This window comes from Gorilla gorilla, chromosome 17, assembly GCF_029281585.2.
Source record: "Gorilla gorilla gorilla isolate KB3781 chromosome 17, NHGRI_mGorGor1-v2.1_pri, whole genome shotgun sequence".
Taxonomy (NCBI): domain Eukaryota; kingdom Metazoa; phylum Chordata; class Mammalia; order Primates; family Hominidae; genus Gorilla; species Gorilla gorilla.
The window spans coordinates 52020809-52045258 of record NC_073241.2 but is presented as its reverse complement, the minus strand read 5'-3'; the positions used below and the strand labels follow the sequence as shown (position 1 = coordinate 52045258).

Sequence of the window (24450 nt, the reverse complement as noted above, 5' to 3'; positions counted from 1 at the left end):
GGCTTCATTTTCATACCCTTTGCTTTCCCCTCTGTGTTGTTTCCAATTCTTGTAAGTGGATTTTTATGAAGAGGGTTTGAAATCCTAGAGGATATGGATTTAGCCTTTCTTTATCCTCCTCTAAAACATTTCACTGGGTCCTCACAAAATCCATAAAGTAGGTTAAAAAAAAAAACAATCTCATGGCATCTTCATTTTACAGATGTGAAAACTGTTGGGCAGAGGCTAGAAGACTTACCAAAAGTCACACAGGTAGGAAGAGATTGAACTGGGGCTTGAGTTTGATTTTCTGGCTCCCACCCTCCATTCTTTCCTATATGCAGTATTGCCTCTTGTATGATTTTCCACAGGGACCCCAGAAATAGTGAACGCCTCAATTGTATTTTGGATGTAATTTGATTTTGATGAAATATGATTTACATGTACATTTTCAGGCCAAAAATTTCCTATTGTCTAAGCACAGTATACCTGTGCAGCAAAGAGAAACATTGACATCCTTATGATGTTATAAAAAATGCCCCAAAGGAAAAGACAGATTTCTGTTTTCAAAATGAAGTGATGTCTGCAATAAACAGAGTCAAGCCTAATTACATAACATCATACTCTGTCCCCCAAGACCTGCATACTGAATTATCTTACCAGTCTCCAAAATGCCCCATGAGAGGGGGGAATGGAAATAGGCAGTGCAGAACAGGCTCAGTAATGTGGACACAGTGCTATGTTAATTCTGAAGGGGACTTGGGAACCACACATTTGGTTTCTTGTTCCCAAGTACCATGCCAAGCATTGCTCTGGGTTTCCTGCCTTTCCCAGACACTTCTCTAGATTTTGTATTTTCCAGGGCACCCAGACCCTGTCTGGCTTTCAATAAATGTTCAGTAACAACAATAACACAGAAGTGACTGTTTATTCAGATGGAAATTAACATGGATGAGATAACATTCTTGATTTCTGTTTCCCACCCCTAAGATTGTAGGTTTTAGCAACAAGAGAGAGAATAGATTCAATACACATTTCTATTTCTGATAGAGATTAGCATTACTTACCTTGGGGCAGGTTCTTTACTGTTTTCAAAATGCTCTCACATGTATTAACATCCTTAATTAACCAAACACCTATAGAGTGAGCAGGAGTGATATTATTTCATTTTATAAGTGGGCCTCAAAGAGAGTAATTGATTTGCTTAATGTTGCAGTAATTGAGCTTGTCCAAATTTGAACCCGGGTCTTGACTATTTTTTTTGTTGTAGTTGTTCACTCAACCACATAGTCTGGAGATTCTCCTCTAGCCAGAAAGTGGGCATCACTTTAGAACCCTGAACTTGGCAATACCATGCAGTGGCCAGAATGCCCTGGGTTTGATTTGAAGGTCTGCCTATTACTTGTCTGAGTATTATCTTGGTCAAGTCATTTAAACTATTCAAGTCTCAATTTCTAGATCTTTTATTACTTGGGACAAAGACTCAAGTTGAACTAGCTTGGCCCCTGGGATGGATTCACGGTGGATGTAACTAGAAGGGCAGGGGCATAGTAGAACACATGGGAACCAAGGTTTTACTGCAGCTGGGCTTCCTCTCTGCTTCTCATGGACCTCAGTTTGATTCCCTCCCACTGCACTTCTGCCTGTCTGTGTTGTATATTAGTAGTTTGGTGCAGACATGTGAACAGTTTTGCTATGAGAGGAAGGAGACCTTCACACCAGTTATAGTTTATAAAAATCTACTCAAGATTCTCATTCTTTTGATCAGGTCACCTTGAGACTGTGGCCAGAAGTGTAAGGTACTATAATGGCCCAGCTTGGGTCACTAGCCTTGGAGGGCATAGGACATGACACTGGCTCCACCCAAACCACTTACCTACGGTCTGGGAGAAGTGGTTTTTTAATGGTTTTCATTTTTTAAAGATGGAGGCTGTTACTAAATCAAGAAGGAAAGGGTTCTGGGCATATGGCATCAATAGATATGCAGTATGGGCTTTTAATCTGTAAAATAGGAATAGTTCTAGATGTTTTTGGTGAAGACTGTTGATACACTGAAAACTACCAGATCTCTGTGTTCAGTCTTGATACCTTACTGACGTTCTAGATCTCTATATCCAATTGTCTGTTGGACAGTTAGTATAATGGTTAGTTTTATGTGTCAACTTGATGGGATACCCAGATAGTTGTGAAAACACTATTTCTGGGTATATCTCTGTGTGTGTTTCCAGAAGAGATGAATATCTGAATCAGTAGACTGAATAAAGATCCACCATCACCAGTGTGGGTGGGCATCATCCAATCCACTGAGGATAGATCAAGAAGGTGGAAGAAGGGCAAATTCACTTTCTTTTGAGCAGGGACATCTATCTTCTCCTGCCCTCGGACATTAGAATTCCTGGTTATCAGGCCTTTGGGACTTAGGCCAGTAGTTCTCCCCTCAACGCTTCCAGGGTTTTAGGTCTTCAGACTCATACTGAATTACACAACCAGCTTTCCTGGTTCTCTCACTTGCAGATGGCATATCATGGGACTTTTCAGCCTTCATAATTGCATGAACCAATTCCCAAAATAAATCTCCTCTTATATGTCTATATATCCTATAGGTTCTGTTTCTCTGGAAAACTCTAATATAGTTAAAATATTTCACCAGCATCTTAAATTCAAAGGACAAAAATCAAACCATTGTCTTCTTCCTTACACATGCTCCTTCTCCTTCTTATCTCAGTTAATGGCACCTCCTTTACCCGGCTGCCCAAACCAAAAACATGGCGGTCACTTTCACCTTCTCCCTCCCCATTCTCAGCTCAGTCTCTTCAGATAGTTACTAGAGCCATTGATTCTACCTTTGCTATCTTTTGGACATTTCTAATTCCCTCTTTTCCTACTGTCACCACCTTCGTTCTGGCCTTTATCTCTCCTAGATTACTGCTGCAATTCTGCACTGTTATTAGAGGAATTTTCCTACAATGCAAATTTTTTTCCTAATTAAAACTGTTCAGTGTCTTCCTTCTTTCCATCTATCAATGCAAAGAAAGAAACTGAGGAACAATTCATATAGAGAGTTTGTTTGGGCCAAGGTTGAGGACAGCTGCCTGTGAGGCTAAGATTGAGGACAGCTGCCTGTGACACACTTCCAAGTTGCCTTGGGGAGTGCTCCACTTGGTCTTTGTTACAAGCAGGTTTTTTAGGCAAAAAGAGACAAGGAGTGGGCTGATACAAAGTTGTTTGGCAGGAATTCTCATTGGTTTACAGAAATAACATTGGTTAGTGATTGGCTATACATTGTTGAACTATAGGGTGTGAGTTATGGTGTCCAGGTATGGCATTTTATGGCTACTTAGTGTCAGTATCTAGAACCCACATAGCAAGGGGCTTTAAGAGGCAATTATTTAGCTCAAGTGGGGAATGGGTGACTGTTTCACATGCTGCCACATTTCAATGCCTCTAGGCCTGATAATTAGAGGGGGTTCACATTCCTCAGATAAAAAGTTTATTTTTCTCCTTTCCTCTCTCCTTTCCTTTCTTTATTTATAAAAGATAAATGTCAAAAATCCTTTGTGTGACACTAGGTCTTCTTCATTTTTTGCCTTCTTGGCTTTACCTCTTGAGCCTTATCTTTTTCCACTCTTTTCTGGAACTCTATGTTCTGATTGTATTGAATAATAAAGTTAGAATCCCCCCCAAATAGCATACTCTCTCTTATCTCTAGACTTTAAAATGTGCCTAGCAGGTAGTAGGTTACCCTTGAATATATGTTAAATTAATTAACAAATTAATTAATAATATTGTGGTAGCTCACGCCTGTAATCCTAGCACTTTGGGAGGCCAAGGTGAGCAGATCACCTGAGGTCACGAGTTTGAGACCAGCCTGACCAACATGGTGAAACCCTGTCTCTACTAAAATACAAAAATTAGCCAGGTGTGGTGGTGTGCACCTGTAATCCCAGCTACTTGGGAGGCTGAGGCAGAAGAATCACTTGAACCCCGGAGGAGGCAGAGGTTGCAGTGAGCGGAGATTGTGCCACTGCACTCCAGCCTAGGTGACAGAGTGAGACTCCGTTTCAAAATAAATAAATAAATAAAAATAAATAGTGTCTCCAGTGTCTGGCCTGTGGCAGGTGTTCTCTATAAACAAGTTATTATTACTTCCCATTTTGTTTGTAAGCTGCTAAGCCTGTTGTTGCATTGATCTTGTTCCAATCAAAGGCCAGAATCTTCTTGTGCTAAAATACTTATTCTCAAAGATAGGGGTCATTCTGGGTAGGCAGTGGGTTGTTGAGATTGATGTGATTATTCCTGGAAAAAAGACATCTGAGTTGTACCCCATGGAGGCCCTTTAAGTCTATGCTCAGGGCCAGTATGACCACTAACCATAGGTAACTAAAACTGACCGTCACACTAACTCCAACAGGCAATTGGATATAGAGATCTGGAACTTCAGTAAGGTATCAAGACTGAAGACAGAGATCTGGTAGTTTTCAATGTATCAATAATCTGATAAAGGGCCTCCATGGGGTACTTCAATGCTGGTCTGAAGAGTGCTACTGTTGTAATCTCTTTTCTTCCTCCAGAAGCCATGCAGATGTCACTTAGGAGGGGAAAGAGCTTCTCTAGCCCTCTTTCCTTAGTGTGTGGACCAGGGGTGTCTAATCTTTTGGCTTCCCTGGTCCACATGGGAAGAAGAAGAATTGTCTTGGGCCACACATAAAATACACTAATGATAGTGATAGCTAAAAAAAAAAAAAAAAAAAAAAAATTGCACAAAAACTCATACTGTTTTGAGAAAGTTCACAAATTTGTGTTGGGCCACATTCAAAGCCATCCTGGGCCTCATGTGGTTCACTGGCCATGGGTTGGACAAGCATGGCATAGACAGATGAATTTATTAGGCAAGATAACTGTAACCTTGGTAGGCAGAGAATATCTAGTTCTACAGTTAAGGGAAGGGGATGTAGATTTTTATGGAGAAAACAAGTCAGATATATGCTAGCGTGGCCTTATTAGCAAAGGGCAAGGAAGAATGACCAAGGAAGGATGGGCTAAGGGAGGCCAGGTGGGATGTGAGGGGTTATGTCAGAGAACCCAGACTAGGGAGGTCCAGAGGCTCAACACTTAGAGGAGGGCTTCAGGAACATGGTGAGATGGCAAGAGCTAATCTAGCAGAGAGTAGGAACATCATGATGGCCAAAAAAGAGCACTGGATTAGGACACTTGCATTCTGGGCTGGGATCTACCACATACCTACCTTTGGCTAAGCCACATGTTTCTCTGAGCTTTGTCTGGGGGCACACTGAGGAAATTACTTTATTAGATTAGTTTTACTAGAGTGTAACATGATTTGTAAAGCTATAATATACAAGTGTGTAGTTTACATAAATTATAATTATAGAGCCTTTCTAGAATTCATTCCTGTGGGACTTTATCTTACAACTTTTCCATTAGGAAACACAAATATATTAAGCTATAAGATAAATATATTTTGTCACTTATTTTATTTTAATTTTTTTTGATACAAGGTCTTGTTCTGTCACCCAGGCTGGAGTGCAAGATCACGGCTCACTGTAGCCTTGACCTCCTGGGCTCAAGTGATCCTCCCACCTCAGCCTCCCAAGTAGCTGGGACTACAGGCATGCACCACCAAACCTGGCTAATTTCTGTATTTTTTGTAGAGATGGGGTCTTCCTCTGTTGCCCAGGCTGCTCTCAAACTCCTATCCTCAAGCAATTCTCCTGCCTCAGCTTCCCAAAGTGTTGGGATTAAGGCATGAGCCATTGCACCCAGCCTATTTTGTCATTTAAGAAGTCATTCAAAAGTTGATTGTGAAGAAATTCGATTTTTTTTTTTTAAGAGATAGGGCCGTACTGTTGCCCAGGCATGAGTGCAGTAGCACTATCATAGCTCACTGTAACCTTGAACTCCTAGGCTCAAGCAGTCCTCCTGCCTCAGCCTCCTGAGTAGCAGGGATTACAGGCATGCACCAGCATGCCAGGCTAATTTTTAAATATTTTGTAGAGACAGGGTCTTGCTGTGTTGCCCAGGCTGTCTTGAACTCCTGGGCTCAAGTGATCCTCCCACATTAGCCTCCCAAAGCACTGGGATTACAGGCAAACACCATTGTGCCTGGCCAAAATTAGATTATTTTATCATGTTTAATTTCCATTCTTCATAAAGAAATGGAGAGTAAGGTTTACATTGTTATTATGTTTTAAAAGATTTTCTAAAAGAATTTTGCATATTAGAAATTCTGTTTTTATGACCTAAGTATAATTATTTTTGGGCCTAAGCCTAAACTACTTTCAAAAGGCAATTTTAAGAAACTCTTAAAAAGATAATACTAAAATTTAAGGCTCATTGCTTGTTATTTCCTACCAGATCATATTTCTTTAAACAGGAGAGGAGGGTGAGAATAATGAAATGAGCGCATATTTTTTCTTAGAAAGAAAAAGTCACAAGGACCTATTCCTGTAAGATGGAGAACTCCATTTTTACATCTAAATCTATTTTGTGTTTCTGATTGGCAAAGGACTACGATAAATCCTCACAAGATTTGATAAATCCCCACAAGATCCTATTACAGCAAGTTCTTGGACAAATGCTTATCTCTAATTAATAGTATTTTCATCCATACTGACTATGTGATTGTATGACATAGCTTTGCAAATGGTGTGATACCCTGGTAAAATTAAACTGATTCAATATAATGATTTCCCTAATGAATTTGAGGATAGTCCCAAAGATAGAATCCAGAGAGTCAGCTGATGTTATTTAGGAAAATGGTTTTTATGGTCCATCCAGGAACATGTCATCAGATTTCTGGTACGGATTTGTTTCTTGGAGATGGAAACCAATCCCTTTCTATGATTAACCTTTGGCCGTAAAAGTTCTTGCAATTCTGTGTCTGTTTATGGACAAGAGGAAATGGCGAGGTGTCATAGTCTCTGCAGTCAATCCAATCACCTTTGCTCCTCTAGGACCAAAACAGACACAGCTAAGTTTACATTTTATACTGGTTCATTTTTCCTTCTTAAGTTTCTCTTTTATTGCGTAACTGGAAGAAATGGGTCATTTTATGTTCTCTGGAACCAAAGATAAATTCCCACTTGTTCCCATGACTCCCAGCAGATATCACAAGACCTCTGTCTACTAGACCCTGCCGAGACCATGGCAATCCTGTGGCTGCCCGTCCAAGCATGCCCAGTGTTTGCTGCCACCACCGCCACAGCATCTATGGTCTTGGGTGCTGGCGGGAGAACATTTTGCATCAGAAACCATGGCTGAAGGTGATCTCGCTAAAAAAATCCTGTCCTGTATGTTACCTTTCACTGTTTCCCACAACTGATTTAGAGCCCAAGGAAAAGGATGCTAAGAGCTTGGGTTCTTTCTCACTACAAATCTGTGAGCTTGTACTCTTAACCAGCTTTAACTCTTAACCAGTGAGTTAACTCTGTGAGCTTTAACTCTTTACCAGTCACTGCTTCCCCGTACAACCAGCCTGCTTAACCTAGAAGTAAGGGAAAAAATCACTCCTTTGCTATTACCCTGCTTTTACCTGACCCCAGACCCCCCAAGTCCTAGATATTAAAGTGGGATTTAAAGTCTTTTTTTATTGTTAAATTTGTAGCCAAGGCATGTAGAGGTGTTTGTTCCCTAGTGGGTGGCAGGTTGCCGTCTAATTTTATTTTCATTTTCAAGATTTGGTTTCAGGGCTTAATGTGGGAAATTAGGTGATCATGAATAGAAAGTAATTGTGCAACCATCTATGTCTGATTTATTAAAAAACAAAACTCTGAAAAGGAAAATCACAGCAGTGCCTCATAGTTGTACTTCTATGTTAATATCTGTTTGTCAAAAAGCTTTTCCCCTTTGCACATAATAGGTGATATAAAAATGTTTCCTAAAATCTCAAATGTAAACTATACCAACAACATGTTCTATTCAGAAATCTGTTTTAGAACAGCTTTTGCATGTTAATGATAAATTCATTTCATTATTAGATTTTTCCTATAATTAGAGATATCTTTTAAAAAGTGAAACAATACCTGCCTCTTAATAAAGTCTTCCTCTTTGTTGAATGAACTAACAAATGAAGACTTCAGGGAAGACTAAAACCATCCTCTACCAAATTCCATGGTATGGCTTGGGACTAGATTGCCTTTGGCTCTGGCAGAACATTTATAATCCCTGGAGGGATCTCTTGAATTTAGTAAATGCCTCCTGTGAGTTGAGTGACACATTTCTTTGCTAGTGGGTGGGAGTATTCCTACAGTTTTTTTCAGCGTGGATAGTGCCAGGAATCCTAAGGGCTTTGCTTTCAAAAGCAGACAAATAACTCAGTTTTGCAAACCTCAGAGGATCAGTAAGAGAAAGTGACCCAAGCCCCAGAGAAAAAGCAGGGATGTTTAAGGATAGAACCATCCCTTTATTTATCCTTTTATCTCATTCCAGAACCATAAATCTCTTCGCCGTCTTGGATTGCCTCCCTATAACAACATGTGGTAGAGATTTTGGCCCAAGTACTAATTAAACCTGAAGGAACCCCAAGGGGAAAACTCAGTCTTGAGTCTCCCTCTGGTGGACATTTGTAGTAATCCACATACAGCTCTGTCAAATGAAGGGACGAATTTCAGAAATATTCAAGGAATATATAGTAAACATATTCTAAGACACCAGCACTATGCATTATTATTTTCTATGCATTAATTAAAATTCTTAAATTATTCACCTCTATAATCTTCTTTTTTATTTCCTAGAATTTACCCTCACTTTGAAAATCTGAGCTGGATGCAGTGGTTCACGCTTGTAATCTCACCACTTTGGGAGCCCAAGGCAGTAGGCTCACTTGAGGCCAGGAGTTCCAAACCAGCCTGGCCAAAATGGCGAAACCCCACCTCTACTAAAAATACAAAAATTAGCTGGGCATGGTGTTGAGCGCCTGTAATCCCAGCTACTCGGGAGGCTGAGGCAGGAGAATCACTTGAACCCGGGAGGCAGGAGAATCGCTTGAACCCAGAAGGCGGAGGTTGCAGTGAGCCGAGCTAGCGCCACTGCACTCCAGCCTGTGTGACAGACCGAGACTCCGTCTTGATTAAAATAAAATTTAATAAAAAGTCTAAACAATTCCTTGAAACGAAACAGCCTAGAGTCCCCTCACCCCAGCGCTACAAAGTAAATGAAAGAAGTAAAACAGTTTGTCCATCTCTATTTCCATTCTAACACAGAACACCAAAGCAGAGATGATTTAAAATTTGCCATTTGTAATTAACTGCTGGGCAGGATTCCACTGGAAAATTTCCCTCTCACCTTTAACTTGAATCCAGAGGAGGTTTAAGGTGTTATCAGCTCTTCCTCAGGGAAGTTTCCACGCAGGAGGCTTTCTTTGGAGCTCTGTTCCCTAGGTAGCTCCAGGATCTTTGGACTTTTCTTGTGCTTATATAGTTAATGGCCCTCTGAATTGCTCTCTTCAAAAAGGGGAACCGTTTGAACTTGGGGGGCGGAGGTTGCAGTGAGCCGAGATTTCGCCATTGCACTTCAACCTGCGCGACTGAGCAAGACTGTCTCAAAAAAAAAAAAAAAAAAAAAAAAAAAAAAAAGGCCAGGGGCGGTGGCTCACACCTGTAATCCCAGCACTTTGGGCAGGCGGATCACGAGGTCAGGAGATCGACACCATCCTGGCTAACACGGTGAAACCCTGTCTCTACTAAAAATACGAAAATTAGCCGGGCATGGTGGGCGGGCTCCTGTAGTCCCAGCTACTCCGGAGGCTGAGGCAGGAGAATGGCGTGAACCCGGGAGGCGGAGCTTGCAGTGAGCCGAGATCGCGCTACTGCACTCCAGCCTGGGCGACAGAGCGAGACTCCGTCTCAAAAAAAAAAAAAAAAAAAAAAAAAGGAGTGGGGGAGACAGTGAAGAAATGCCTCTCCATTCTTCAGATCTGACTCTTGCTCACGTTCTTCTGTCGTTACACTCATCTTCAGGCTCAGGCTCCATTTGATGTGCTCTGGAGTCTGATATTTGAGCAGGATTCCTTATTTCTCCGCCAGTGAATCTTCTTCCCACTGCCAGATTCACAGGCTAGTGTTAATTTCTCTTCACGTATTTTACTATTTTGAAGTTTGTAAGGTTAACCGTAGTTCCATTACTTAAAAAAAAATTCTTTCCCTTAAATAGACAATCGCTATATCCTAGTTATAACTGGTAATGATCTCGGCTTGTAGTACACTTAGGTTTACATAAATGTCCTTTTCTGATACGCTTGCTCCCTAACTAGAATCTAACACCATCTTTTAATTTTTAAAATTAATATACAACAAAATTGACTTTTTTGGGGAGAGTTTTAGCTCTAGAGGTTTTAACATATATAAATTCATGCAATAACCATCACAATCAGGATACAGAATAGTTCTATCACCCAAAATACTAACTCATGCTATCCTTTTATGGTCCTATCCTCCTCCACCTTAACCCTTGGCAACTACGGATGTGTTCTCAGTACCTATAGTTTTGCCTTTTCCACAATATCATATAAATGGAAACGTATAGCATATAACCTTTTGAGACTGGCTTAGGATACTATCTTTGATAATTATTCATGTTGTTGTGTGTATCTGCTATGGACTGAATGTTTATGCCCAACCCCAACTTCCTATGTTGAAATCCTAACCCTCAATGTAATATTAGGAGGTGGGGCCTTTGGGAGATAATTAGGTTTGGATTGTGAGGGTGGAGTCCTTCAACGGGATTAGTGCCTTTATAAAAAGAGGAAGAGGCCGGGCGCCGTGGCTCACGCCTGTAGTCCCAACACTTTGGGAAGCTGAGGTGGGCGGATCACGAGGTCAGGAGATCAGACCAGAGACCATCCTGGCTAACACGGTGAAACCCCGCCTCTACTAAAAATACGAAAAATTAGCCGGGCGTGGTGACGGGAGCCTGTAGCCCCAGCTACTCGGGAGGCTGAGGCAGGAGAATCGCTTGAACCTGGGAGGCGGAGGTTGCGGTGAGCTGAGATCGCGCCACTGCACTCCAGCCTGGGAGACAGAGAAAGACTCTGTCTCAAGAGAAAAAAAAAAAAAAAAAAAAAAAAAAAAGCTGGGGAGGAGACACCAAATAGAACTCATTTTCTCCTCCTTGTCAGGAAACCATGAGAAGGCTGCTCTTGGCAAGCCAGGAAGAAGGCCTTAGCCAAGAACCGAATTGAATCTAAGGGCACCTTGATCTTGGACTTCTCAGCCTCTAGAACTGTGAATATGTCAGTCATTTAAGCCATCCTGTCTATGGTATATAGCAGTCTTGACGAAGACAGTGTTAATAGTTGGTTCCTTTTTGCTGTTGAGTAGTGTTCCATTGGATGGATGCACCACAGTATGTTTATTAGTATTTACTCATTGAAGTATATTTGGGTTGTTTCCGGATTTGACGATTATAAATAGTTTCTATAAACGTTTTAGTTTTCATTTCTCTAGGGTAGATAACTAGGAGTGCCATTGATGAGTCATTGGATAAGTACGTGTTTAATTTGATAAGAAACTGCCAAACTGTTTTCCAGAGTGGCTGTAACATTTTGAATTATCACCTCTAACATATGAGAGTTAAGTTGTTCCATCCAGTATGTGGTCTTGTCGTGATTTTTTAGTTTAGTAACTCTGATAGGTGTGTAATAGTATCTCATCCTGTAGTAGTATCCTGATTTGCATTTCCCTAAGGGCTAATGATATTGAACATTTTTTCATGTGCTTATTTGCAATTCTTACATCCTCTGAGGTGAAGTATCTGGATACAAATCCTTTAATGGATATGTAATTTGCAAATATTTCTCCTGCTCTGTAGCTTGTCCTTTAATTCTCTTAACAGTGTTTTTCAGAGGGGAAAGATATTTTTAGACCTTATTCTTTTTTAAAAAGTTGTGACATATATATATATATATGCCACTATATATGTATATTTATATTTACATATATAAATATATGAAATTTATATAAATTTATATATAAAATATACTTGTATATTATAGTTATAATAAAATTTGCTATTTTAACTATTAAGTATGCAATTTAGGGGCATTAATTATATACACAGTGGTGTGCAACCATCACTATTTCCAAAAGTCTTTCATCACCCCAAACAGAAACTCTGTACCCATTAAACAATAACTCTTCATTCCCTCCTTTTCCCAAACCCCAATAACCTTTATTTTACTTTCTATCTTTGTGAATTTGCCTTTTCTAGGTACCTCATATAAGGGGAGTCATACAATATTTGAGTCTGGCTTATTTCAGTGTTTTCAAGGTTCATTCATGTTATAACGTGTCAGAATTAATTCCTTTTTAAGGCTGAATAACATTCCATTGTATGTATATACCACTTTTATTTATTAAAATGTTGGCCACTTGGGCTGTTTCTACCTTTTAACTATTGTGAAGAATGCTGCAATGATCATTGGTGTACAAGTATCTGTTTGAGTTCCTGCTTTCAGTCCTTTTGGCTATATACTTAAGAGTGGAATCACTGAGTCATATGGTAATTCTATGTTTAGCTTTTTAAGGATCTTCAGAGGAAAGAGTCTTAATTTCAATGAAGTTCAATTTATTTATTTTCTTAAATGAATTGTCCTTTCAATGCCATGTTTAAGAACTCTTTGCCTAATCTTGTTATGAAATTTCCTCCTATGCTTTCTTCTGAAAGTTTATAACTTCTGTTTTACATTTAGCTCTATGATCCATTTTGATTTTATATCTATATCTATATCTATATATATAAATTTTTTTTTTTGAGACAGAGTCTTGCTCTGTCGCCCAGGCTAGAGTGCAGTGGCACGATCTGGGCTCACTGCAAGCTCTGCCTCCCGGGTTCACGCCATTCTCCTGCCTCAGCCTCCCGAGTAGCTGGTACTACAGGCACCCGCCACCACGCCTGGCCAATTTTTTGTATTTCTAGTAGAGATGGCGTTTCACTGTGTTAGTCAGGATGGTCTCGATCTCCTGACCTCGTGATCCACCTGCCTCAGCCTCCCAAAGTGCTGGGATTACAGGTGTGAGCCACCACACCCGGCCTTGATTTAATTTTTATATAAAGTGTAAGGTTTAGGCATGGGTTAATTTTTTGCATATGGATGTCCATTATTCCACTACCATTTGCTGAAACTACTATCCTTTCTCCTTTGAGTCCCTTTGCATGTTAAAACAAATTAATTGATTATATTTGCGTGCATTTTTATTTTGCCCCATTGATTTCTGGCTGGATCCCTTCTCTGATAATATGTTGTCTTAATTACCATATGTTTATAGTAATTTTAAAATCAAGCAGTGTGAATTCTCCAACTTTGCTCTTTTTTTTTTTTCAAAATTATTTTGGCTATTGTAGTTCCTTTGCCCCTCCATATAAATTATATAATCAGTTTGTCTCCACCTACAAAAAATTCTGCTGAGTTTTGATTGGAATTGTGTTTAATCTGTAGATCAGCTTGGAGATAATTGACATTTTGCATGTATTGAGTCTTCTAACTTTTAAACACAGTATGTGTTCCATTTATAGCTTTTTAGCAAACACAACCTGGACACTTCTGTTAGATTGTTACCTGAGTATTTAATTTTTTTGGCCATATTCTTAATGTTACTGTTTTTAAAATTTTGGGTTTTAATTGTTCATTTCTAGTATTTATAAATCAGATTGATTTTTGGTATGTTGATCTTGTATCCTGAAAACTGGAATAATGGACTCCATGAGACATAGCTAAATTGAGATATCCTGACAAAACTTTAGTTAAGAGGAATGTCAGGCAAGGGGTTGCTGGTTCCTGGAAGCTGTAGAATGGACCAGTGGGTGAATGTGGAAGAGGGGAAGTGTCCGGGAATGGAGTAGTGGAAAGGAACTCACACGTTTCCTGTAAGAGAGCCTGCATTTAAGGACTTGCAGAGTGAAGACATCAAGGAAAGTCCATGTTAACCAGAGGCACACTGAAAAAACTTTCACTGTGTCCAGTTAAATAGATACCTGCCCCTTTCCTCCTTCCTCCTCCCAGTCCTGACACACTGAAGATGCCAGAGACTTGAAGAAGGAGAGTCTTTAAATCAGAGGATGAGATTGGATTCTTGCATTGGCCTGTTCTAAATTTTGAAAACCAAAAGTAAGTAGAAAGTTATCAGTTAACAGAGATTTAACATAGCATCGGAGAAAAGATAAAACCACTTCATGCTATGCAAAAACTGGCAACACTGACTTAGAGCCACTTATGTTTCAGCCTTGGCAAAGATGTCGCTTCTCCAGAATTTTATCCTCTATACTGGATTAAGTATCCCTCTGATAACCTCCTATGGTTCTGTATTTACCCCTGTTTTATCACATTTAACAAAGTATTTAAAACTCCTGATTTATTCTGTATATTATTGGGCTGGCAAGTACTTTGAGAGCAGGGCCTGTGTTTTGTTTGCTGGTGTGTATACAGTATCAGCATGTTGCCTACCACCCATTAGACATTAACTAATATTTACAGTAAATTAAATGTATGCAGATAAATTGCATCCTGCTATAAACTGTCCTATCATCTCTAAAATTCTGCAAGTTGTTCCATAAATAAGAAAGCTTTCTAATTAAAACAATGCAGGGAGATAGTTTTTCAATGCATGATTTTTTTTTTTTTTTTTTTTTTTTGTCATAGCTGACCGAAGATGAAATGGACTATATAGGGAGGTAATGAGTTCTCTTTCATGTTTGGGGGTGGGGATGATCTTCATATCTAAACTGAATGGCCACTTGATTTGGACATTTGTAGTGATTCAGATTAAAGGCAGGACTAAGTCATCCTTAAAGTTCTTTCCAACCCTGAGCTTATAATTCATGTTTACTATGTTTAAAAATAAATAATAGAACTGAGTGCAACATTCAACTCTTGAGTTAATGCCGAGGCTCTCTAAGGCTCATCTTACATATTAGCAAAAGGAGAATCTAACAAGCCAGAAATATCCACTTATGAAAATGTTTTAAAGTAATTGGCCCATTTATGATAATACAACTAATGTATTTTATTCGTTTTAATATGAATATTTCTTTTGAGTAATTATTATTGCAACACGGGTGTGAGTCTAAATTAGGGAAAGAGAAAGCTTTGGAAGTCAATGTTAGGCAAACCAATTGGAGAAATTTTAATCTCATATGAATCTCCTGAAATCGTGTTAAAATGCAGACTCTGGCCGGGCGGGGTGGCTCATGCCTGTAATCCCAGCACTTTGGGAGGCTGAGGCAAGTGGATCACCTGAGGTCAGGAGTTTGAGACCAGCCTGGCGAACATGGTGAAACCCCATCTCCACTAAAAATATAAAAATTAGCTGGGTGTGGTGGCAGGTGGCTGTAATCCCAGCTACTCGGGAGGCTGAGGCAGGAGAATTACTTGAACCCAGGAGGCGGAGGTTACAGTGAGCAGAGATCGCGCCACCGCACTCCAGCCTGGGCAACAGAGTGAGACTCCATCTCAAAAAACAAAAAAAACAAAAAAACAGATTCTGTTTCAGTGGACCTGGGGTGGGGCTAGAGATTCTATATATCTAACAAGCTCCCATGTAATGCCCATACTGCTGGTCCATGGACCTCACTTTGAGCAGAAGAGTCCTAAGATGGTGTTTACCAAACTTTGCTATTTGCATAAACCTCATGTGGGCAAATGTAGACTTCAGGTTCTTGTCCCAGAACTACTAAATCAGAATCTCCAAGGGAAGATCCTGGGATGTATATGTCTGATAAGTGCCCCGAGTGATTCTTACATCAGGCAACTTGGGAATCAGTGACCTAAGAACGACCAGGTCTGTGTTTGTCATCTCAGCCTCTTTGGGGGAGAAGGGAACCCCAAGGTGCTGGTCTTGAAGGGTTGATGGAGAGCTGAGGGGAAGAAGAGCAGTGATCTCAACTTTGGCTGCATTTTAGAACTACCTGGGGGAACTTTAAAAAATGCTCAGAATCCTTGAGGGTGAGACCTATGCCTCAGTATTTTTGAAGTTCTCTGGGTGACTCCAGTGTATAGACAGTGTTGAGAGCCATGGCAGGAAAGGGAGGTGGCTGAGCCAGGGAGAAACAGCCAGCTGTTCAGGAAAGAATTATTGAATAGAATGAAGGACAGATGATTTATTTAGTTTATAGGTATGTTCTTTATGCATCAGCTGACCTCTTTTTAATACTGGCTTTCTATAAATGTGGTTTGAAAATACTTTGTACTTCAAGGTAAATCTTCTTTTATTTTCTTTTACTTTTGTGATTGAAGAAATAGGAATTCCATGTCTCCTTTCCATCCCTCCCACTGCATGCTTCTTTCCCCCAACACATCATTATTAACAGACCCTGATGGGAGAATGCAATGTTAACTGAATTAAATACAGAAAAGGCTGGAAACCATCAAGAAAGGCTTGCTGGCAATGAGCGTTCTCAGCTAGCAGAGTCCTTTTTATTCACTAACCAGCTGGCTTTCTGTGGCCATCAAGCTGGGCACTTAGGACATCTGATCAACTTGGAGCTTCTAGAAAGGTGTGGACATCAACACAGGAAAGTGTCTAATGAATTTTTATTTTCACTTCCCCAAACCAACCTACCGCGAAGCAGAGAGGATCTGTTTTCTCATATCATCACATCTGATGGATATGCTAAACTTCATTCAAATTCAAACAGGCACACCCTGGTGAGATTTACACTTTCTTCTTTAGTAATTTACTGCTTCCTTCTCCTGTAAATCTAGTAAACCAAATAACAATGGAGTGAGGGGAGAGAAGGAATTGTTCTCATCTTTAAAATAAGAAACACCATGTTTTGGCATAAAGCAGGGTGAACTTGCTACTGTAAACATCAGCAATCCTGTCACAGACAGCTGTGCACTGGTGGCCCCCCCCCAACCCCGGGAAATGTGTACACAGTTGAGACGTACATACTGGACTCAGGCAGCAACAATGGAGAATAGGACCTGGAGGTCTTTTCCCAGGTTTTATCTGTAGCAGGCATCAATGTCTAATATAGTAAGTCAGCTACTAAGTTCTCCCAGAAAGAGTCTGGCTTCCTCTGTTTGTGTGGAATTTCCTCCATTGTGTGGCTGAAGAGAGATCCAAGTCCACAAAGAACAACAGTATGGGACTGGATTAATGTCACCTGTCGTTCCATGTCTGCTCTGCTTCTGGGGAATAACACACTTCAAGCAATACAAAACAATTCCAAACAACTTGAGAGCAATAGCTTTTAATTCCCAAAGATTTTTTTCATTAAAAGATAGACTTATGTATTATTTAAAAATGATAAGAAAATGTCATGAGCTTTACTGATGCCTTCAAAACTAAGTTGAATACCTCACCATGAAAAAGTTGTTTCAGAAACGATTATGAACACGATTTTAAGAAGTATAAATGTCATTATTGTTTCTGGAGGTTGAAAACAGACATTTGGATTTTTTGCACTGAAAAATATTAGAAAACAGCTTGGATTTTATAAACTTACTTGAAAATAATACAGCAGTATTATAAAAACATAATAGAAATGGGAAGTAATAGATTATTGAAGCATAAAGTCACAGGTGTTAGAGCCAGAGATTCGTTAAAGATAATCTAGTCCAGTGGTTCTGAAAACTGAGGGTGCATCAGGATCCCATGGAGAGCTTGTTAAAGCACCTATTGCTGGGCCTCACCTCCAGAGTTTCTAATACAGTAGGTTTTGGAAGGGGTCTGAGAATTTGCATTTTTAATGAATTCTCAAGTGGTGCCGATGATGCTGATCTGAGGACTACATTTTGAGAATCTCTGGTTTAGTGCTGTCTCATTGTACAGTTGAGGCAGCTGAGTCCTGAAGAAGTCAAATGTCTGAGCCTCCTTCTTAAGCCTGTTCCTGTCTAGGGTAAACACTTCCACTTGAGTACGAGGTACTATCCACTCTCAAGGACACCGTTTTAATAATTATCCCTTCTCCTGGCATCAACATCTCGTGGTATAAATTCTTTAGTTAACTATGTTAGTCAGCCTATAAACATGCTGTGATAGCGTCCATCTTAAGAAGACAGAATGGACTCACATTCCACTCTGCCATGCCCTATAGAAAAATCTCCTCAGAAGGCTGTCTATTTATTGTTCCACTCCTCTCCTTCCAGTCTCTTTTGAACTCACTTGAATTGGGCTCTCATTCCAATTATTTTCTTGAAACAGTTCTTGCCGAGGTCACTAGTAACCTTCATATTGCCAAACACAATGGTCAATTCTCAGGTTTGTCTTGCTTCTCTCACCAGCCGCAGTTGATGACTTTCTTGAAACTCCCTGCTTTGTGGGCTTTGGGATACTGCTCTTTTGATTCTCCTAGCTCACCAGCCACTCCTTTTCAGTCATCTTTGTTGATTCTTTCTCCTTTCCTTTACCTCTGAACATTGGAGTTCCCCTGGGCTCTATCCTTAGATCTCTTCTTTATCTGTACGTCAGGTGATATCATGCAGGAATACTGTTTCTGTAGTGATAATTTGCAAATTTATGTCTCCAGCTGAATTTCTTCTCCTAAACTCCAAATTTGCATACAGGCAGTTCTTGCTTCATGCGGTAGTGTGGGCCATAAAAATGACTGTGCAAACTGAGACAGCACCAAGTGTTCTTAATAATCAGTGATAAAAATTATGATTGTTGCAGGACTTAAAATTTTTTCAAAATATTAGGCTCTTACTGTTGATTATAAACATATGAGGTAACAAAGAAATAAAAAGTAATATTTTAAAACTAATATTTACTTAGTTTAGTACACTAATTTAAAACATTAGAAACATTGAGAAAGTGTTTCATTTATTTGTAAAACACTTATCAAGACTACTTAGAACAGTGCTTGCCTTCTTGTCATGTAACTTTCAATATGGAGTAAGCATCAATCCTACACCTTGGCAAATTATCATATTTCTTTCTAAATTTGGATCAGCTTCCAACATTTTAGCCTTTGTGCTTTAGATGTTGTGACCTATCTCTAAGAGTTCTTTTAATGTGAAATATTTTGCCTGAATCACTTGCTCTGACATATTCCTCTGGAGCATCTTCGTCTTTTTCCTTGCAAGCACTTTCCTCCTTTATGTCTATAAAGTTACCTGCACGAAGTGCTTGTGGCTGCATTCTAGTGTCTTAAACAGTGGCAGTGGCAGTATTCCTGGGGCAGCTATTTCTTCTTTAACTCCATTTATATTTGATTTGAATTTCACTTTTAGTGTTGTCATGTTTTTCCTTGCTGCCCTTTCATCTTTGTGGACCAGTTTCTTCTTTTGATAATCCATTTTTGTGGAATATCATGTGGGCTTATTACTGAGAGACAGGAGACAACACAGTGACACATTTTGCTGTGTGTGAACTGAATAATAGATGCACAAGTGACCAGTCGGTGACCAATCAGTCAGGCAGACTCTGAAAGAAGTGACATGATTGGTCACTAATCATAATATACATCTGTTATATACAGAGTGATTTGTGGATGGGAGAAACAGTGAAATTGTGCTTTATGCGATTATTCAGTTACTATAATGTGGCAAATGCAATTTCAATAATATTTTTGGAGGACTGGTGTTATTTAACTAAACCTGGGTGACTGAAGTTTGTGCGTGTTGGAATCTTGCAAGGAGAGGACTGCGTACAGCCAACTGCCCATTTGACATCATCACTTGGGTGTTTAATAAATAGCTCACACTTAACATGCCCTAAGCTGAACTTTTAATTTTTTTCAACCTCAAACCTACAGTTCTCTTTGTGTTAAATGGCAATTCACGTCAAAAATTTTAGAGTCATTTTTGATTTCTCATTTTCTGTTATAGAACACATCCAATTCATCAACTAATCTTGCTCACTCTGTGTTCAAAATATAATTAGAACCCTACCATTTCTTGCTGCTATCATTCTCATCTGGGCCATCATTATCTTCCACCTACCTTCCTAAGTGGCCTGCTCACTTCTAACCTAGGACACCTATATCTATTCTCCATGGCAATAAGAATGATCCTTTAAAAATGTGAGTTGATTACATGACTCCTCTTCTGAAAACCCTTCTATAGCTTCCTGTTTCAATTAGAGTAAAGCCCTAAGTTTTATAATGGTCTCCAAGGCCCTATATCATCTCACCCAAGGCTACCTCTCTGACATCCCCTCCTTTAACATCCCCCCGCTCACTCTGCTTTCACTGCAGTGGCCTCCTCACTCTTCCCTCAATGGGGTGAGCATTACTTTGCCTCAAGTTCTTGCCAGTTGTTTTTACCACATCTGGTATGTTTCTTCCCCATCTATCTACGTGGCTCATTCTCTCACTTCCTTCATGTCTCTGTACAAATTTATTTTATAACCATGCTATATAAAATTGTGATACCCATCTTTCCACTTCTCATCTGGGAATCCTTTATTCTCTTATACTGTTTTGTTTTTTTCCACAGCTTCTGTCACCATTCAACATATTACATATTTACTTGTATACTTCCCCTGCGAGATTGTAAGTTTCATGAGGGCAGAGACTTACTCTGTTTTGTTCAGACCTTAATCTCCAGAGCTTAAAATCATACCTGGATCACAGAGGGTCCTCAACGAATATTTGTTAAATGAATGGAAGATGAGTATTGCTGGTTTGTGGCAATTATGAAGAACCAGATTTCCGAATATGGCTTCTGCCAAAGCAGACCCGGTAACTGGAATAAGCAGAGCAATGACTTTAGTGCTTTGCTTGGTTCTGACTGGGGATACAGGGCTGTCATAGAAGTGTACAATTTATTGAAAACTTTCTTGTAGAAGTTAATTTTTACCTACAGAGCATATACATCTTGTCTGAGAACTTGTTCTAGTGGTCATTTTGCCATCAAATTTACCTTATTAAACAAATCTAAAATGGTTTTTCTTTGTATAAATAAATTAAAGCAACATTTAAAAAAAAAATGGTATGTCTATTTTTTGTTTGTTTTCATTTATTTGTTTTAGAATGACAGGGGGAAATGGAAGGAGAAAAGAAAAACAATGCTAAAAAGCCTAGAGATGACCACATATGAAACGACCATGTGTGTAAAGGATTGCTGGAAAATAAATCAGGTAGGAACCAGGAAATATGGTGTTGAGTGGGATTGACCTTCCTTTGGAGAGTCTACCAGACACCTCTTATATAGACTTTTCTGGGAGGAGTCCCCTTTTTACTCCAGCCATTGCTGGGGTCACCAGTTGCATGCAGGTATAACTTGACAATGCCTCTCTTTAGATTCACTGTTTATTTCTCACTTTCTGCCCCAGGGTTTCTCCACCTTCACTGAGTAGGATACCTGTAGAAATGCATGTGGGCATTCTGGAGCATATACAAACCTGCAGATGTGAGGGCAACCCTTTGTTAATGGGGTCTGGGAACTGGAAGATAAATGTTTCTCTTTTTCAACTCCTGGGTGAATAATTCTGAGATGTATCCTTTCTGGTCCTTTTAGAGGATCCCAGAGGAATCAAGCCTCAGTTGCCCACAGTGGTGAGGAGCTAGATTGGGTTGCATTTCCCTCTTCCTTTTTTTATTCTTCCCAGGCTCTCCCTGCAGCTCCTTGGGATCATACCCCAGAATAAAGCATCTGTACACTGGACTTTGTCATATGTTCTGCTTTTGTGGGGAGCCTAGGCTAAGACAGGAGTCAAACAGAAAACATTTTTTTGAAAACTTTTGTGTTAATTGCAACTTTCCATAAATACACTTACCCTGAGATGCTCTCTCTTTGCTGAAAGACCTCCATTAGTTCTTTATGGGCTGAGTAATAAAGATCCAGATCCTTAAAGCAAGATACTTTACACTGTCACCCTACCTACCTCTTGAACAGCTATAAACCAGTGCTTTAATTTCTCCCAAATATATGATTCACATTTTTGCCGTGTGTGTGTGTGTGTGTTTGTGTGTGTGTGTGTTTTCTCCCAAGGATTAACTCATATATCCTCCTAGACACCTTCCTCAACCATTTAGCATCTAACATTCCTGCCTCCTATGCACCCTTGCTACACTTTTTGTTTGGATGGCTTATTTGGTACGTATGCCATGTTGCCTCAAATTATTTATCTCTTTATTTATATGTTCTGACTAAACTTAATTATAATCATCTGTGGGAATAGATTATATCTTATAATTCAATATCTGCAGTAGTACCTCACACAATGCCCTGAACAATAAATGCCACCCGTGCTGAGACTGACATTGTGGTGACATGATCTAAACCAGTGTTTATCAAAGTGTATTCATGGGGTATTAATAGGCATCATAAGAACAAAAGTGTTTTATGTTCAGTTAACTTAGAAAACCCTGGAAGACTTCTCTGAGTCTTTAAATTAACCTTTGTTGCAAATCTCTAAGAGAAAAACACAATATATAGTTTTCCCAAACTTACTAAGCCATAGACATTTTTTTCATGAAGCATTTACTTAGGCTAGTCTCCTGAAAGGCATGTTTAAACTACTTCTAAATATATTGATTGATACACTACATAGAAATTCCTGGGATCTATGGCAGAATGAGGGTATAGCAGGTAGATGTAGCTCACAGACAGAAATAATATATGATATGAGAAAGGCTTATAATTTGCATGAAGAGAGAAAATATTCACATCTTAAAAATCACTACTGAAAATTGATCAGGAATATCTGTTCCAATACCTTAAATATATTTTTGGCATGTACTTACTTAACTACATATTTTTCTTTTAAAAATTTTTAATGTAATACATTATACTAATAGATTTCTTAAAATTGGGAAATGTTGCTTCCTGGAATAAACTTTGCTTAGTTATAGAATATAACTATTTTAAAACATTGCTAGATTTAATTTGTTAATATCTGGTTTCAGATTTTAATTGTAAGTATTCTAGTTTTCTTGTTGGAATATGTTTGTCAGGTATTGGCATTAATATTATGATAGAACTGTAAATTGAATTGGGAAGACTTCTATTGTTGTTTCTTGAATTTAGGGACAACTTATCCACAAACATCCTAAATCTGGTACCATTTTTAATTGTAGAGCTTTAATATATGTATATTATATATAAAAATATATATATATTTTCAAATTCTGTAGTTGTTGGGTTGTTTAGGTGTTCTACTTGTCATTTAGTTAATTTGGGGAATTTATATTTTGATAGAACATCATTTGTTTCCTTTAGATTTTCAAGTTTGTTGTCATAAGAAAAGTGGTAGTGGGGAGGGCTGACTAGAAGCAGTTGCCATCAGAGGCTCCCACCAAGATAATGAAAATGGCCAGTGAATCCTGCACTGGCAACTGTGGTATCCAGGTTCTCTCATTGGATTACATACAACTACATGGAAATTAAACAACCTGCTCCTGAATGACTCCTGGGTAAGTAATGAAATTAGGCATTGTATTTTTAGTAGAGATGAGGTTTCTCCATGTTGGTCAGGCTGTTCTCAAACTCCTGACCTCAGGTGATCTACCTGCCTCGGCCTCCCAAAGTGCTGGGATTACAGGTGTGAGCCACTGTGCCTGGCTCTTTGATTTTTAAATTATATTTTGTAGTTAAAGCATACATATTTTGTACATGGTGTGTTTACCTTTTTACATTTATACCTAAGTATTTCTTTGGAGCAATTTTAAATGGCATTGTGTTTTTAATTTTAGTTTTCATATGTCCATTGTTGTATAAAGAAATGCAGTTGATTTGTGTGTTGATTAAGGTGTAACCTGGCTGTACTTTTGTATTTTTTTTTAGGGTTATAAAAACTTTTGATCCCAGTTTATTTTGTATATTAAGAAAAGTTTTGTAAATAGGGAGATTTATAGACTTCTTAAATAAATTTTACTTTTTTTCCTTCTCAATTACAACTTTATGAATGTCATTGAAATTAAACAAGCATTTGCTTTGTGTCAGGTAGATTCTGCTCAAATAGTAGAATAATAAAGCAACTTTTGTTTTCCATTTTTTTCTGAGTTTTCTTTGATTTTGATAGAGATGTAGAGAAGCTGGTGCCACCCCCTGTAACAATGTCTGAACTTCATCAGAGAACTTATCAGAATGAATCTTTCTGTAAAAACCCTGGTGGGAAATAAGTAGTCCTCTTTGATTACTGGGCAGCCCATTGCAGTAATACCTAATTGGCTGGCTGAACTTAATTAGCTTCAGGAGGTATTTTGTTTCATTTTGCTTTTATAGATACTTTGGGATTTTCTACACTGTCCTCACATCTGCAAATAGAAACATTTCACCTGTATTTTTATAATTTTTAAACATGCTGAAAATTTGAAAGAATATTACGATGAATACTTGCATATCCACTTATAATACCCACACTTGTTAACACATGTTGAATGTGTGTGGATATGTGCATACACATTGGTTGGACATCATGATGCTTTACTTACAAACACTTCATCACATATATGTTAATTATAAGTATATTCTACTATAGTTACATTCTACTATGACACCTCAGGAAAGTAACAATTCCCTAATATCAACTCATATCTAATTCACACTGAAATTTCCTCAGTTTTTCTCCGTGA

At 38.9% G+C, this 24450-nt stretch overlaps 1 long non-coding RNA gene across 1 annotated transcript in view; it reads left to right on the top strand.

Annotated features, from left to right (window-relative positions):
- The first annotated feature begins 200 nt into the window (after positions 1-200).
- LOC101127617 (uncharacterized) overlaps positions 201-24450 on the top strand; it is a 71918-nt gene continuing 47668 nt past the window's right edge. The window contains exons 1-3 of the long non-coding RNA XR_008673686.1: positions 201-252; positions 16558-16633; positions 20904-21011. This is a non-coding gene — a long non-coding RNA (uncharacterized lncRNA). The remainder of the gene's footprint in view (positions 253-16557; positions 16634-20903; positions 21012-24450) is intronic.